The sequence below is a fragment of the Schistocerca nitens genome, chromosome 10 (genome assembly GCF_023898315.1).
Source record: "Schistocerca nitens isolate TAMUIC-IGC-003100 chromosome 10, iqSchNite1.1, whole genome shotgun sequence".
NCBI lineage: Eukaryota > Metazoa > Arthropoda > Insecta > Orthoptera > Acrididae > Schistocerca > Schistocerca nitens.
In genome coordinates, this window is record NC_064623.1 from 191,420,542 (window position 1) to 191,436,662 (window position 16,121).

Genomic DNA, 16,121 nt, shown 5'->3' on the forward strand with positions numbered 1-16,121 from the left:
ATAGTTGTTACCCATTGTTTAGTATTTGCTATTTTACCGTCGTTACCCTTTAGAGGCCAACCTGATCTTTCCACAGTGCCATTTTTACTTGCTTCTTAATATGTCCTATAACTACAGATTTGTTGAAAATATGAACTGTTAAATACGCTATTCCACAAATTAAAAACTTCCAGTTATTCTTCATATCTTGAAACACTACCGTTGACTTTCACTGAAGGAAAGATACGTAATAATAAAATGAAATCAAAGATTAGAATGTCGAAGCATAGTGTGAATGGTTAAAATGAAATGAACTAAAAATCATCTTCTTGTCTAAAACACTTTACTCTTCCAGAGAACTTCGGTATCTCTCAAATTTTTTTCAGCTCTGATGTTTAGCCACATGTGGAAAAATAGCGGGTCTCATGATGCAGCACTGTTTAGCCGTCACAAAATAAAGCCTCAAAAATCAGTAAATAAAACTATTCCTGTACAGTTGCTCCGAATCGCAAATACCAACCGCCCTTTGCTGCGACAACTACTCAAAGTCTATTGGGTATTTGATTTTGTTCTGCTTTTTCGGGCCTCCTTACCTCTCCTTCTAGCCCAACCTTTGTTCTGCAATTACGTCTTCATCGGGGAGCTTCTCCTCAACATTTTTATTTTGTGCTGAACTGTTTTGTACCCTTCTTGCATACACACGTGTGTCACGTATTTTATAGAGACTGAATGAATATATAAGGTGAGTATTTCTTCTCTTATCAAATTAAATATTACATATCTTGCTGTGAATTAATTTGTTTGTCCCCATTCCACTTATTGCGTTTCCTTGAAATTATATAAAACATAAGTCTGTAAAAAAAAATCGCGTATAGCCTCCTTTGGCTTCCACAACAGCTGGAAGTCTGTTGGGCATTGACCCCACAACTCGAGCCACAGAACTAGGAGATTCAAGTAACTCATTCCAAGCTTCATGAATTTGCTGATTTGTCGTGCGTTGACAAATGGGTGGTTCTCACTGAAACGGCGTATCTGCTGATCCTGAGCTTGCGTTGTTTTGCGGCGACGGCCATGAGGCCTCCCATTCAAGTTACCACTCTCTTCCTTTCGTCTGATCCACCTGGCTACCGTCGACTTGTGAAGACCCATAGTTCTCGCTATGTCGGCATTTGAAGATCCCTCTGCATGGAGTATTATAGCGCCCTTGTCTGCCTCAGCCAGATGGGCCATTTAGCGTTGACTGAATGATTCGTCGCGGTTAATATTGGCTGCGGAAACAGCGCTGGCAGGAAACAGACTGCCTCCTCCAAGATGGCAGCCGCAACGCAGTGGCCAAGTATGTGTAACACGGAAATCGATGGCATAAAAGACAGATCGCAAGCCCGTGCCCGTGTCATTACATAGTGGAGCAACTTAGAATCTCTAATTTTTCTCAGAAGTGACTGGTCCACTCTTGTCATGTCTTATCCTGATAAATATTACATGAAATGAAATGTTTACGTTTTGCATATGCGGCAGGCCTGAGGCAAGAAACATTTCTGAAATATCTGAGGCAACCTGAAGAACACTTCGTGAATATTATCTGTAGAAGGTTGCCTTATAAGAAGGAAAACGTGTTTATCCCCGCTCGCCGTGTTTCCAGGTGGCGCAGTTTACTCGGAGGCATACATAATTCTCGCCGGGCGTAAGAAGCGACTCGACGAGCGAGGGGAACTCGCCAAATGTCATAGGCTGATTGTCCCGAAACTTTGCTCAGTGAAGGAGAGGACAAAATAAGCGAACATGTGTTTCGGCTTATCTGCAGACACTCGACCGTTTCCGAGAAAACGACGGTCAAAGTTATCAACGCGCTGTTGCTCTAGTGTCGATACCTTCTGCAGCCGAGAACGCAATTGAAGCGGTGGCTATCGTCGTTCCTTCTTATCACTGATTCCCGTGTTCGATACCATATTGGGTTTTTTAATTATTTTATTTTCCTGCCTCTCTATCAGAATTATCTACGAATGTTTTTTTCTAAGTTATGTTGAAATAATGTTGTCATTATTCGCCAATTAACTTTATGTGTAATTAATGAATTAAAAAGTAATAAACGAATGAGACAAGCTGATCTAACATCATCTGGGCTGCCTCATGTATCGTTATAACCAAATATTTTATAAATGTTAATCTACATTCAGATCCGATGATGGCACCTTTAGTGTGTTGAAACCGGTTATCCAGTAAACAATATTTAAGCGATCTTGGCTTCTGAATTATTTCTACAACAGAGTGATCGCCCCACTACGCACTGTGTGTTCCCTTTTTAACTTATTTCTTTACACAGTAAATTAACTGACGAATAACGACAACAGTGTTTCAACATAAATTGGAATAAACATTCGTAGATAATTCAGAGAGTGAGGGGAAAAAAAAGGAAAAACCGGGTTTCGAACTCGCAGCGCAAAGTTCAGAAATCGCTATGGTAGCCGCAGAGCCACCGCTCCAGTTGAATGCTTACCCGCTAAGAGGTGTCTACACTATAGTAACAGCGCATTGAAAACTTTGACCGTCGTTTTCTCAGAAGCGGTAGAGTGTAAGCAGATAAGCCGAGACACGTGTTCGCTTATTTTGTCCCCGCTTTCACTGAGCGAAGTTTCAGCAAGATCGGGGTATTTCCTCGGGAACACAGGAAGAAACCGTAGTAATAATGTAATTCAAGGCTCGCAAGAAAAGATTTAAGTGGTCCTTTTTCCCGCACACTGTTAATGAGTGGGACGGTAGAGAAATAACCCTAACCTTCTGCCAGGCACGTAAGTCCGGATTGCCAAGAAATCCTGTTGATGTAGTCATGTAGATGTAACGACGAAATTATGTTTTAATTACGACATGTGACTTTCATTTGATTTAAACATCGAAGTTGTTTGCTGTTTCAAAATGGTTCAAATGCCTCTGAGCACTATGGGACTCAACTGCTGTGGTCATAAGTCCCCTAGAACTTAGAACTACTTAAACCTAACTAACCTAAGGACATCACACACATCCATGCCCCAGGCAGGATTCGAACCAGCGACCGTAGCAGTCGCACGGTTCCGGACTGCGCGCCTAGAACCGCGAGACCACCGCGGCCGGCTCGTTTGTTGTTTATTTACTTTTTGTTCAATAGTTTCAGGCATATACAAACACCTAGGCGCGTTAAATTGATATTGAAATAAAGTGTCATGCGTGGACCAATAACAATAAATTCCCACCTACTTGTTATAGTACTGCAGTATCTGCCAGCGTATTCAGAAGTGGATATCGCATACGAAGTTCCTAGGGTGTTTGTAATGGATATTGCAGACGACTTCGACAAAGTTTGAATGTAGCTTCGTAAAAGTTCCGTGAGCAAACGATCTGAGTTGCTGGCGAATACAGTTTATCCTCACTAGACAGTATATATTATCATTATACATGAGGTGAGTAGGGTTTCGCCGCGTTGCGGTGGCCGAGCGGTTCCAGGCGCTTCAGTGACGAACCGCACGGCTGCTTCAGTCGCAGGTTGGAATTCTACCTCGGGCATAGATGTCTGTGATGCCCTTAGGCTAGCTAGGTTTAAGTAGTTCTAGGTCTAGGGGCTGATGACCTAAGCAGTTAGGTCGCATAGTTCTTGAAGCCATTTTTTGACCTTTCGCGTAAATTTTCTTTACATAAACCGTCGTATCTTTTGATTGCGTTGACATAGAAGCTCACTTTTTTACACCAGCATGGGACCGGTTACAGCAAGAAGTGCGATACATTTCCGCTTATTATGTCCACCCGTTCTGGAGGTAAACGGGTTTTAAGGGTTGGGTAGACCGATAGACGGTCAAGAAAGTGAGACTAGTAGGGTTCCGTTTTTACCGGTTTAGGTGACGAAATCCTAACAACGAAAACACTGAAGATGAGGGCCGCATAAATAACACCCGCTACTCTTTATTCGAAATGTTCTAGTTGCTGTCGATACATAAGCATATTAGTCGTAGCTACGTTTTCGATCCAAATCACGTTTACAGGAATGCAAATAGAATGTATTTGCCTATACACGTGGTAATTCACATCCCAGTATTAATGCCACCGCGTTTTAGAAGTACGAACATTCTCATTGCTAGCTAGCTTAAGAAACACTTCTGCTAATGAACGTTTTCTGGCTGTGGCGAGTCTAGTGGAGAATTCGAAACAATGCAGAATACGTTTGGCAGCTATGTAGCCGTTTATTTCCTGGGGTGGTGCAGAATTATCCTACAAAATTTACTCTCTAATAACAGTAATTTGTTATTTCGATAAACATCCCGAATGATTGTCACATAAGCGGTGACATAAAGGAAGAAAATTCATGTTTTTGAGTCCAGAAAGCTCTATGCAACAGAAACTGCAGATTTTCATTTCGAAATTGCCTGCTTGTTCATGTCTGGGGTAATAATAGAGGGCTGTTTGCCTAGGTTGTCTGCTAGCATAGTGAAAGGAAGGTCTGGTTTGTTTTCGGTTCTAATCTCTATGGAGGCAGGTAGAATATCAGTAAAGCAATTTTAAGAAATTCTCGCGCACCCAATACGTTTTATCGCTACCTTTATTCTGTACTGGCGCCCTGTGCATGTCAATATGACACTCTTGTAGAATTTCATACATGTTACTGCCTACTTTTTCCGCTTCTGTCAATAATGGAATTGACTTAAGCGTGGCACTGAATGATTTTTAACTGAATTTCGTTATGAATCTTCACGCATTGCTAAATTTGCACACTTTCATGGTAGGTCAGCAACGGTAATCCAGTATGACTGGTCTGAACGTTGACACAGACCGTTTCGCGGCCGAATGCGGATAATATTTTGCTACTTCGTAACGATCTGGGGTTCTTTGTCTTACTGAAACAGTTAAGTCATCTCGATAAGTTGAAATTCATTTTTATTTGTCCAGTTCATACCAATTAGCGTTTGTTCTTTCAGTTCTGTCTTATATTTACGTGTTGTATTTAACACACTAATCAGCATTAATATAGTCTTACAAATTATGGAATACAGTCTAAAAAAGTTCAGATAGTTTGTCAATTTCACGCCTGCGCATAGTATGTTGGTAGCACTTCGTCGCCTTGCCTGTTATGCTGTGTAGCAGACTTTAAAGCCGTGCGGATCAGCATAACGAAAAGGCGAGGGGTCTCGCTCGTTTTGTCCACGACTGTACATTCGTGCAAAACAACATGTAGTAACACTGCATAATATGGTAAATTTTAGAACCAAAAAATCTACTGAACTGATAATTTTACTTTGTGTACTGATATGGATAAACCATAAATACATGACACTTCACTATAATGTTTACTACAAAACTTCGTATTGTTTATTGGTCTGATTAAAATCGGGCATAGTTTACCCTAGAAATAGTAATTTCGAGTCACAAACAAAATGTCAATTTTGATGATAAAACACTGATAAATTTTGGTTTTTTATATTAACTTTAATTTTGCTAGTCAAATCAGTTCAGAACACTTCAGAATTCAAATGAAAAAAAGGGGGGGGACTCTGAAACTGTTATGATCACTGTATTAAAAAATTTGATTACTGAAATCATTATGTGCTCAAGATTTCCAATATATGAGTTACTACTCTTTTCATCTTATTTCTTGCTCATTTAAATACCATTATATCTGTCTCGAAATAATTAAACTTCATTACTAAATCAATATCAAAATTATCTTCCAACTTTGTCGGTCCTCCGTTATTCATTAAATACACTCCTGGAAATGGAAAAAAGAACACATTGACACCGGTGTGTCAGACCCACCATACTTGCTCCGGACACTGCGAGAGGGCTGTACAAGCAATGATCACACGCACGGCACAGCGGACACACCAGGAACCGCGGTGTTGGCCGTCGAATGGCGCTAGCTGCGCAGCATTTGTGCACCACCGCCGTCAGTGTCAGCCAGTTTGCCGTGGCATACGGAGCTCCATCGCAGTCTTTAACACTGGTAGCATGCCGCGACAGCGTGGACGTGAACCGTATGTGCAGTTGACGGACTTTGAGCGAGGGCGTATAGTGGGCATGCGGCAGGCCGGGTGGACGTACCGCCGAATTGCTCAACACGTGGGGCGTGAGGTCTCCACAGTACATCGATGTTGTCGCCAGTGGTCGGCGGAAGGTGCACGTGCCCGTCGACCTGGGACCGGACCGCAGCGACGCACGGATGCACGCCAAGACCGTAGGATCCTACGCAGTGCCGTAGGGGACCGCACCGCCACTTCCCAGCAAATTAGGGACACTGTTGCTCCTGGGGTATCGGCGAGGACCATTCGCAACCGTCTCCATGAAGCTGGGCTACGGTCCCGCACACCGTTAGGCCGTCTTCCGCTCACGCCCCAACATCGTGCAGCCCGCCTCCAGTGGTGTCGCGACAGGCGTGAATGGAGGGACGAATGGAGACGTGTCGTCTTCAGCGATGAGAGTCGCTTCTGCCTTGGTGCCAATGATGGTCGTATGCGTGTTTGGCACCGTGCAGGTGAGCGCCACAATCAGGACTGCATACGACCGAGGCACACAGGGCCAACACCCGGCATCATGGTGTGGGGAGCGATCTCCTACACTGGCCGTACACCACTGGTGATCGTCGAGGGGACACTGAATAGTGCACGGTACATCCAAACCGTCATCGAACCTATCGTTCTACCATTCCTAGACCGGCAAGGGAACTTGCTGTTCCAACAGGACAATGCACGTCCGCATGTATCCCGTGCCACCCAACGTGCTCTAGAAGGTGTAAGTCAACTACCCTGGCCAGCAAGATCTCCGGATCTGTCCCCCATTGAGCATGTTTGGGACTGGATGAAGCGTCGTCTCACGCGGTCTGCACGTCCAGCACGAACGCTGGTCCAACTGAGGCGCCAGGTGGAAATGGCATGGCAAGCCGTTCCACAGGACTACATCCAGCATCTCTACGATCGTCTCCATGGGAGAATAGCAGCCTGCATTGCTGCGAAAGGTGGATATACACTGTACTAGTGCCGACATTGTGCATGCTCTGTTGCCTGTGTCTATGTGCCTGTGGTTCTGTCAGTGTGATCATGTGATGTATCTGACCCCAGGAATGTGTCAATAAAGTTTCCCCTTCCTGGGACAATGAATTCACGGTGTTCTTATTTCAATTTCCAGGAGTGTAGTTCATTAACAAGACAGTTCCTTAAACATCATTCTAACATAGCTAGGTCTGCAGGTAATTATTATTAACACAAACTTTAATTCTTCATTTCGGGACGCTCGGATTGCACATTTGGAAAGGACCCTGTCTAGGTTAGTTGTGAGGATAATTAAATGATAGGACAGTTCTGGTAAAATTTAAGTTGTTATTGAACAGAATGCAACAAAAGTGACACTGGTCCACACGAATACAGTACTAAAAGTTTCAACCTGTTGGTATCGATGCGGCGGTTGGCAGGCGGCGAGATGGCGAGGCACAGAGCACACATACAATCACAGCAATGGCTCTTGATGTATCGGCACTTTACTTCTTCTTAGCGTCGCAATACTTTTCCATTTAGTGCCTATGGAATTTTGCCATGCTGTATGGGCGGTGGAACGGTATATCCGAGGCTCAATGAAACGTCTTCCGGGAGAGCCTCCTCGATCCAGAACGTGTTGCTCAGACCAACGCCCAACTCCGACTACAACTGCTGAGCCCGTTATGCCGTGCTGCGCCCGTGTGCATTTTCCCGCGCTCGCCTGCCATCCACCTTTTACCGCTCCCTTACAGACAGGATATTCACCCGAGGTTTTGCATTCTACATATCCTAATACATTGCCTACGTATGGACCAGGCGCACAACTACAACTTTAACATCTTACAACAGTTTCAACATTTGTTAAACTTCAATTCTATTATAATATTGCTTGAAATTTGACATAAACATTAATAGTCACATCGAAATTTGTTTACATTTTTCTCAACACAATGACATAAAACAAAAAAGAAATGAAATCAGAACATCGATTACACTAATTTATCGAAAATCAGAAGAAAAAATTATTATATGTACAATAGTACAGCGTTGTTGTTGTTACAAGCTGTGACTGAGTTTCTTTTGGTGGGAAACCAGAACATCGCAGATATTCACACTCGCTTGCAGAAAGTGTACGGAGATCTAGCAGTGAACAAAAGCACGGTGAGTCATCGGGCGAGGCGTCTGTCATCATCACAAAGGCGACGTGCAAACATGTCCGATTTCACGCAGTGACTCCTGCAATTTTGGAACGTACGGACACTCTCATTCGAGGTGATCGACGTCTCACGATCAAACACATCGCTGGGGTACTCAAAGATGTCTGTGTGCTGGCTTCCTCGCCTCTAAGCAGGCCACAAAGAGCAACGAATGGCCATCTGCGGGGAATAGCTTGCGCGGTACAAGGCTGATGTGACAATTTTTTTGTGGAACATTATCACAGGCGATCGAACATGGATTCACATTTCGAACCTGAAGCAAAACGGCAATCCACGGGGTAGTGTCACACCACCTCTCCTCCGAAGAAAAAGTTCACAGCCGCACGCTCAGCTGGTAAAGTCGTGGCGACGGTCTTCTGGTACTCTGGAGGGATTTTTCTGTTCGATGTCCTCCCTCTGTAAGGTGTCAGGCAAATCCAACACCTTCCATGAAAACCATTACATGATAGCAAATCCAGCAGTATGTCACATAGCTCCGAATAAATCCTGACATTAAATTAAGCAAAGTAATACGATCAACGAGTGAGCAAATGGAATACCACAGACTAACACAACAATGCCTAAATGCAAGTCATACCTTCCCACCGTGAAACAGACGCAGTTCCGAGGGGAGAAACTGGAACAGAAGCCGAGAGCAGAGTCATGTAAGCTAGAAAGCCCTACGATAAGGGACACCCACATCGCCCGCCGACCCCCAAGACCACCCCCAAGCCCATGTTAAAAGATAGAGCCCTCCAGAAGAACAGTATAGATCTTACGATAACACTAAAAGGGGCACACCAGCTGCAAGTTTTAGCGTGAGACTATACGCATCTCTGTTACGTAGCAAACATTAAAAACATTGCCCCAGCACGAAAAGTATAACGTTTCTCATAGGACAGACAGAATTTTGTAGGTGGAGCTTAAGGTTAACATTGAGACCCTGATTGGTCAGTTGAAAACACAGCTAGATACCTTTTTCTTAAACCAACTTCGCTAAATTGTAGTAAGGATAAGTTCGAGAGAGTTGCTTCCGAGCATAAGAGCGCATAAGGCTTCACTCAGAACTGAAGAAGTCTCATCTGTTACATCCCCTTTTTGCATAATACTAGTGTCGATCGTCAATTAAACTTCGTGGTATTCACATTTGCCACCTGAAGTTAAACTCTGAAACGCGATGATTTTTCTGTTATATAATTTTTGAGAAGCCACATCAGCCACTGTAATTTACGACAAGTTAAATAAGTAATTAAAGAAAATTGAGGGTCACTGTAGACCATTTTTGATAGTTTTCTACTTTATTAAATTTAAAGTAGATTATACATAGATGTGATATGGCATAGGTCATCCTTCGATCCATTGTAGAACTTGGAAACCCATTTAGGGAATATTCGTTCACTTTTTTGTTGAACGCAGTTGGTTTTTATCATCCTGGATTAATACAATGTTTTGTGAGTAGAATAAAAATTCCAATGGTAAACTGCTTTTTCGACGTTATTTTACCAGCTAACTAAAAATAGGAAAGCCTTGAACCCCTTCCACTATAGTTAGTACTGAGATTCTTTAACAGGGAGTGCAGTGGAGCTGACGATGAAATCAATAAGTATTTGATTATATCATCACTAGTCTCCCTGAACTCTTCTGAACTCGACATGTCATGTGTGGACTGGCGTCTCCTTACCAGCAACAGGTCCCAGTTTCAAACTAGTCAATTCCCTAACAAACACGCTCAGAGCGTCGTTGCGCGAAAGTGGTAGGGAGACACGACTTAGAACAAACAGACACCACGCAGAATGTTAGACCTCATGGTGCTACGACCGACTTTCAACTATATTGCGCTACCCTCAGGAAACTGAAGAGATGTCTTCAGTGTCAGTCGCCACAGAAATGCAAACGAACTTCTCTTTTATCAAGTTACCTTCCATTCAGAAGGCTGTTGCACGCAGCGACTATTATATTGACTTGTAAATAATATATTTCAGCTATCAGTCGTCCTTTTGAAATTTTATTGGTAGATCTCTTTCTCCATGACAACGCGAGGCCTCACAAAAGTCTGTACATCCGAGAGGAGCTCACAAAACAAAATACTGTTCTTCCTCATCCACCCTATAGCCCGAATCTCGCATCTTCCCACTGCCATCTACAGGGTGGCCCACGAAATGTGTTACCAATTGTTTCTTTCACAATTCACGACGCCGCTAGGAGATTACTAAGCAGCAATGGCTGACAAATGAAGACTGACGACACAGAAACGATCGGCAATTGTGTTACTTTTTCATGAAACGAAAAGCCTTGTTGTGACTCAGAGGCGTTTTCAACAACAGTTTAACACACGATGGATCTCTTGCGAGAAGACCATCCACAGGTTGTACTATAAATTTGTACAGGAAGGAACAGTATTGGAAGCGAAGCGACCTCGGCCTAAGCCTGTTTGTTCGCCGCAGAATATTGAAGCGGTACGGGTTGCTGTACAGAGAAGTCCCGGGAAATCGTGTAGAAAGGCAGCAGTGCAACTGGGAATATCCAGACGCTCCGTTCAACACATTCTTAAAACTGACCTCCATATGTACCCATACAAGATGACCTGTGCACAGAAGCTCACTGAAGAACACAAGCAGCAGAGACTACTGCTTGCTCAGTGGGCGGAGGATAGGGAAGAAACTCTCAACAACGTTTGGTTTTCAGACGAGGCGCATTTTCATTTAGATGGTGTGGTTAACAAACAAAATGTACGGTATTGGGCCACTGAAAACCCGCAAGTGCTACATGAACGACAACATTATGCTCCGAGGATTACAGCGTGGGCACCAATTTCCAGTCACGGACTTATTGGACCCTTTTTCTTTGAAGAAACTGTGAACAGCGAGCGTTATTTGAGCATGCTTCGCAATAGCTTCATTCCACAGCTTGTTGCTACTGCCTTGCCCTTCAACACGCAGTGCTTCATGCAAGATGGAGCAAGGCGACATACTGCAAACACTGTGTTGGAGTTTTTACACGAGCATTTCGACATGCTGATCATTTCACTCAGGTTTCCTGGTTGCTTCAATGACGGACAAAATTGGGCCCCCAATAGTCCAGACCACAATCCATGTGACTTTTTTCTTTGGGGGTACCTAACGGAAAAAATTTTCCCGAAACGTCCACGTGATTTAATGGAGCTCAGAAGACTTATTCTTCAAGCTTGCAGTGAGATTACGGAAGACATGTGCCGTCGAGTAATCGCTAACTTCAGTGTTCGTTTGAAGGAAGTTAGGAAACGAAATGGTGGACATATTGAGCACGTGCTGGGTTAGAACAAATTTCAAATCAAATGGTTCAAATGGCTCTGAGCACTATGGGACTTAACATCTGAGATCATCATTCCCTTAGAACTTAGAACTACTTAAACCTACCTAAGGACATCACACACATCCATGCCCGAGGCAGGATTCGAACCTGAGACCGTAGCGGTCGCGCGGTTCCAGTCTGAAGCGCCTAGAACCGCTCGGCCACACGGGCCGGCGAACAAATCTCCATGGACGGCTCTTCATTATAGTATATGTTCCTATCAGATTGTATTGACAGTAAAGTTTATGTTCAGAAGCAAAATGGTAACACATTTCGTGCGCCGCCCTGTATTTGGCCCAATTATGCACCGCAGGTTAAGCAGTAAATGTATGACGGAGAGGCTGTTGATACAGCAAGACGATGGCTCGGACGTGTACCAGTAAGCGGTATCATGGGGGCACGTAGGTCTTCTCAGTAAGGTGGCATCAAGCCGTGGCATTGAACAGAGATTATATTGAAAAATAAGGTTCTTTCCCAAAAGAGTGGCGAATAATATCGTGTACTGGAATCCTGAGCAAAACCAACATTCTTCCGAAAAAAAAAAAAAAACGTGTTGCATTAGGTACTGAACACCCCTCATATATCAGGGGCATTTGAATCCTTCTGAAGCTGCCAAAGTCGACTATTGGTGATAGGACTGTGAAGCAGAGACCCAAAGAGACAACCACACCTAAACCAAGACCAAGGAGACCCCATGTACTGACAGAAATGGAACGTCCAGATATTGTATAAAATTGGCGGAAGGGGTCACAGATGTGTTCCAATGCGCTACCTGCTGGCCAGTTAGTACAATGATTGTATGTAGGGAGTAAAAAACAATGGTCTAGGAACTCATCAAGGGACCTGCGTTTCTGTAGTCACTGGTAAGCGATGCTTTAGGAGGTGTAAAGCGCAACATCACAGAACATTGGATGACTGGCAATGAGTGGCTATTCTCACTATACCCCACGGCAATCCGATGAAAAAGTTTGGTTTTCGAAGGCATGTAGAACGTTACCTGTTGGAGCGTGTAGTACCAACAGAGGTAGTATGAAAGAGGTTGTGTTACGGTATGAGGGTGTTCTAGTGGTTCGGATGTTGTTGTTGTTGCTGTGGTCTTCAGTCCTGAGACTGGTTTGATGCAGCTCTCCATGCCACTCTATCCTATGCAAGCTACTTACTGCAACGTACATCCTTCTGAATCTGCTTAGTGTATTCATCTCTTTGTCTCCCTCAACGATTTTTACCCTCCTCGCTGCCCTCCAATGCTAAATTTGTGATCCCTTGATGCCTCAGAACATGTCCTACCAACCGGTCCCTTCTTCTTGTCAAGTTGCGCCACATATTCCTCTTCTCCCCAATTCTATTCAATACCTCCTCATTACTTATGTGATCTACCCATATAATCTTCAGCACTCTTCTGTAGCACCACATTTCGAAAGCTTCTATTCTCTTCTTGTCTAAACTATTTATCGTCCATGTTTCACTTCCATACATGGCTACACTCCATACAAATACTTTCAGAAACGACTTCCTCACACTTCAATTTATACTCGATGTTAACAAATTTCTCTTCTTCAGAAACGCTTTCCTTGCCATTGCCAGTCTACATTTTATATCCTCTCTACTTCGACCATCATCAGTTATTTTGCTCCCAAAATAGCAAAACTCCTTTACTACTTTAAGTGTCTCATTTCCTAATGTAATTCCCTCAGCATCACCCGAATTTTGCTTAAGAAAACGCTAAATACGGAAGGATATTGACACATTTCACAGCATTCTATACTTCGTACAGTAGGGGAACATATGCAATAAAATGGGACACCTGCAGACGTCCTTTCGATGTTGTGTATTTATAGCTACCAGTTTGGGAGATTCAGTACACCATCTTCACAACGAGGGCTGGACTCCACTCGTACTCACGATCACACCACTGGCCAACATCTATGTACTGGTTTCTCTAGACTACTGCAACCATCACCTATGAAGTTGGAATTCACCCCCACTGCGTCAGTTCGGCCTGACGAAAGTGTATCTAATAGCCGAAATGATAGCTAAATAATACATAACACCGAAAAGACGACTGCAGGTCTTTATTGCATGATTAGATGGCCAAAATCGCTAAAACATTCAGTCAGAAGGAACAGTTCATAGATGATGATTGTGTTTACTTGACAATGCTCCCTGTCATAAACCAACATCTATTAATCAATGGCTTTTGGTATATACCGTTCTTCAAATGGACTAGCCGGTCCAGAGTGCCGAACTGAGACCTACTGAATATCTTACAGATGAGTCAGAATGTCGACTTAACTCCACAGCCTAGCACTCAACCTCACTACCCTATTTTTCGGCTCTTGAGTACGAATGGGCTGCCATTCATCCACAGACATCTCAAAGAAAATGTTTCCAGCAGAGTTGCGTGGTAGAGTAATTATGGTGTACCCGTACGTCTGGACAGTGATTGCGCAGCAAAAAAAAAAAAAAAAAAAAATGGCTCTGAGCACTATGGGACTTAACATCTATGGTGATCAGTCCCCTAGAACTTAGAACTACTTAAACCTAACTAACCTAAGGACATCACACAACATCCAGTCTTCACGAGGCAGGGAAGATTGCACAGCAATCTCCGACATAGTGTAACTGAGGCGGAATAAGGGGAACCAGCCTGCATTCGCCGAGGCAGATGGAAATCCGCCTTAAAAACCATCCACAGGCTGGCCGGCACACCGGACATCGACACTAATCCGCCGGGCGGATTCGTGCCGCGGACCAGGCGCTCTTTCCCGATCCGGAAAGCAGCACGTTAGACCGCGCGGCAAGGCGGGAAGGGGGCGGGGGGCTTAATGGTATGTATTGAGGGCATAGAAATGTTCACTTCTTTCCTCAAATAGCTCTTACTACGTCCTGCCTACCTTAACTAAACGGCCACGCCACAGATTTATTTTAAAGATTAAAACTGTTGTGCTATTCGTAATTTAAGTGTGGCATAACCTGAGCCTTTAGAAGGTTTTACTTTTTGTGATCTGAGTCGAATTTACTTTAAACCTTGTGCTACCATTGGGTTTAAAATATAAATGCTATAATGTCTCAGTGTCTAAAAGCATTAGTTGTTTCAATTTGATCTTGCGGTAATTTTCTCTTCTACCGATCGGCCCCCATGCCACCGCAACTTTAAAGCTTAGCCTCCATTTTGAAATTTAATTGGTCACTGTGCCGTACCATTTCAAATATTACCGCTTACAGTCGATAGCTGACTTTTGGTGAGGAGTTTCGCATTTCTGTAACTGTTCCTTTGTAAAAAAAAAAACGCTTGGTTAAAAATTTATGTCTTGAAATTACATTGAATCCGCAGTTAGGGTGAGTTTCGTTTTACATCGAGATCTGTTTTTTGGGTAAATGTTTTGCAGCCCATGATGCCGTATCTTTTTTTAAACGATTTTTGCATTTTTCTAATCAATTGACCATCTAGTCGAATTTAAGCTTCATTTTCAATCTGTCATTTGGTTATAATTTATTGGGGCAAATTCCCGTACTATTCCAAGTATTATTACTTAAAACCTATAGCTGGCTTAGGTCAGAGATTTTGTATTTCTCTGACTATTATTTCAATTAAATTTAAAAAGGGCGTATGCGATTGGAAACTTCAGTAAATAAACGGATCTGGTTTCGATTGCTTTGAGTCAGGAATTACCACCTACAGAAAACTGAATGGTCTTCAGGTGTGGAGGCTATCTTATGCGAAAAAAATTGAATAAAATTGCACAGAGTCGGCGTCAGGTTTTTTAAATTCTTAATATCGGACCTTAATTAAGAGCCCTAACTTGTTCAGATCCGCTGCTCAGCACACGTTTGGAATACTATCGTAAAATTTAGTCTACGATACCGGAGATCACGTTGACCTAGCCACCTCATGCGCTATCCACTTAGAGCCCGTATAGGGCGGTGTTTACTACTGACATTCTTTGTGGCCGTTTCCCAATCACGTAAGCATACTGCTGCCCCAGCGGCACACGGCCAGCAGTCCAGCATCAACAGCTAGATTCCGTTCGTGTTCGGCACTGCAGTAACATACCATGTAGAGGCATACAACACTTTGACAGAGTCAGGATAGTAGCTTTACTTTCAGCAGGTCTACACAGCAAGATGTTGCCGATCGGTTACATGTCAATTAAAGTGATGTGTCTGAGGTGTGGAGGAAGTACAGGGAGACGAGAAATGTGAACGACTGACCTCGCAGTGGTCGTTCAATGAGAAGTTTTGCACTGAACCGACGCAATCGGAGAACTTGGGCTCTCGCACGTCAACTTGGACCATTACAGAATGGAGTAATGTGATGTGTTCTGACGAGACGAGGATTGGTTTTCGACCGGACACCTGTTAGGGTTTGGTGAAGCGCTAGACGACACCAGGAACGCCAATACGTTTGGAGGTGGAAGTGTAATGTTGTGTTGTGGGCGGCAATAGTGATAGGACGACGGACTCTTCCTATTACCATCTACGGCAAAATTCCCTACAGACGTTGGTAAGGCCCTCTAGACGTGCAGTGGGTGACAACTTCATCCTAGCCGATAACAGTCCAAGACCGCAGCGTACTGCAGCAGCGTCGCTATTCTCAAAGGTGGAATATCAACCGAATGTATTGGCCAGC